Source organism: Pseudophryne corroboree, chromosome 6 (assembly GCF_028390025.1).
Source record: "Pseudophryne corroboree isolate aPseCor3 chromosome 6, aPseCor3.hap2, whole genome shotgun sequence".
NCBI classification, from domain to species: Eukaryota; Metazoa; Chordata; class Amphibia; order Anura; family Myobatrachidae; genus Pseudophryne; species Pseudophryne corroboree.
Window position 1 is genome coordinate 525,458,397 of NC_086449.1, and position 2,569 is coordinate 525,460,965.

A 2,569-nucleotide genomic window follows, 5' to 3' on the forward strand; every position below is an offset into this window, starting at 1 on the left:
TTTTATATATGTGCTGTTACTTGCTAAAATTAAAGTGGCCTTATACCTGTACATGTGCAGTGACACCTATTTCAAATGGGTGTAGTATGGTTTGCCGGCGGTCAGGGTCCCAATGACCAGCATACCGGTGCCGGAATTCTGACCGCCGACATAACAACAAGTGGGCGAGCGCAAATGAGCCCCTTGCGGGCACGGTGGCGCGCTACACTATCTATTCTTTCTCCAGGGGGGTCGTGGACCCTGAAGTGGGAGAAAAGATGTCGGTATGCCGGCGGTCGGGATTCTGGTGCCGGTATTGTGGCCGAAGGGAGGCCGGCCGCCCGTAACCTGTAGACCACCCATTTCAAATATTCATCTCAGATAATGGATTCATTAGGACTGATGTAACTCTATGGCTCCTTACTTTGGAAGTTAAACCTTGGCTTCTGAATTAGCAATAAGATTGTTATGCACAACTCTAATTTTGAAGGTTAATGATTTATGATTTCCCTTAATGCTTATTAAAGAACGTGTTTTATGTTCAGTTGTGCATGAATTGTGCATTTATACTGTAGGTGCATCATATATTTTTCTCTTCAATCTCATCTGACCGTGGAAGTTGTATCCACACCACAGAATAATCAGTGAGACTGTTGTATTCAACTTTAATTGTTGAAAATTAACCAATACTTGTGATGTTTATAGATCTATCATCATCTAATCTGGTTGATGGCAGTACTGATTTTGGCAATAAGCTGCTTCCAGTAAATATTTTATCATCACAACAGACAGCAGAAGTGCCTTTACTTTCTTCAAATCTGGTGGCAAGATTTGAGACCAGAACTATTACTTATCCAAAAAAACTCTTCTTCCAACATTCTCTCATCTGGAATAGCCATGGTATCGTTATTCTAATATTGGGACCCAGGCTTAGTACAGAAAGCAGAAGTGGATTCTGTATCTTTCTTCCATCTTCCTCAGATAGCTGCCCATGGCCATACTATCCTAAATACGCCTGATCTCGTCCAATCTTGGAAGCTAAGTAGGATAGACCTGGTCAGTACTTGGATGGGAGACCACCTAGGAATACTTGGTACTGTGGGCAATATACTATTTGAGGAGTACTACTCTAAATCCACCTTTCCTCTCTCTTATCACAGTTAGATCATAACATCACAGATTATATTGATTAGCATCCTGGTGATTATGTTTTCACCACTTTTATCTTGAACCTTTATGTGTTACCAGGTTAATCAAGATTTTTAAGAGATTCCAAATTTATTTTGTATAATTGATGATTTTACTATTCTAATATAGCAACAAAATAAAAGTAAAATTTTAAAGTACTCTAGAAGAGTGCTCCCAAAAAAAGTATTTTTTTTTGTCTTTTCTCTATCAATACTATTGTAGCCATGGTCTACAAAAGCCTTTGGGAGCACCACCGATAATTCACTGTTATAAATTGATAACATCAGTTTTTATATTGGTTCTTTATTATTAATATATATCACTCTTACATATTTGTTTAGTTGGTGTGGAACTAAAAATCTTTCTTCTGATACCACAGTAAAGCCCCTGATACAAATTATGCCAGGTAGAGCCCCTGATACACATTATGCCAAGTAGAGCCCACATTATGCCAGGTAGAGTTCCCAATACACATTACACCAGATAGAGTACCTGATACACATTATACCAGGTAGAGCCCCTGATACACATTATTGCCAGGTTAGAGACCACATTATGCCAGGTATAGCCCGATGCACCTTATGCCAGGTAGAACCCACATGCCATATAGAGCACCTGATTCACATTATGCCAGGTAGAGCTCAGTGGGTGTGTCTCAAGGCCTGTACACACTGGTCAATATATCGGCCGTTCTCTTGAACGCCCGATATATCGCGGGACCGTCGGCCAGTGTATACGGCCGATACGTCTGTGAACTCCGCCGTTCACAGATGTATCGCGTCAGCTGTGCAGCACAGCCGACGGCCAATATATCTACCGATATATTGGCACGTCGCTGTGTGTGTACGGGGCGGTCGGCCGGCGGTGATTGACAGCTGAACTGGGCGGGCGTGTGTACACGCCCGCCCAGTTCATGACGTCAGTCCCCGACGGATCGGGCATTGTGTATGCACAGCACACTGCCCGATCCGTCCATAGATATATCTGCAGATCAATTGATCTGCAGATATATCTATTAGTGTGTACCCACCTTAAGAGTAGGGAGAAGTGTCAGTGAACAGTGTGTGTGTCTCTGTAAGAGCAGGGTGTAATGTCAGTGAGGTGCATCTGTGCATGTGAGCAAGAGCAGGGTATAGTGTCAGTGAGCTGTATGTGTAAGAGCAGGTTGTAGTACCAGTGAGCTGTATGTGTAAGAGCACGATGTAGTGTCAGTGAGATGTGTGTAAGAGCAGGGTGTAGTGTCAGTGAGATGTGTGTGTAAGAGCAGGGTGTAGTGTCAGTGAGCTGTATGTGTTAGCAGGGTGTAGTACCATTGAGCTGTGCATGTAAGAGCATGATGTAGTATCAGTGAGATGTGTATGTAAGAGCAGGGTGTAGTGTCAGTGAGCTGTATGTGTAAGAG

The 2,569-nt window shown here is 42.9% G+C and overlaps 1 pseudogene; it reads left to right on the forward strand.

Annotated features, from left to right (window-relative positions):
* Positions 1-966: 966 nt before the first annotated feature.
* LOC134937021 (5S ribosomal RNA) lies at positions 967-1,084 on the forward strand (annotated as a pseudogene).
* The last annotated feature ends 1,485 nt before the right edge of the window (positions 1,085-2,569 follow it).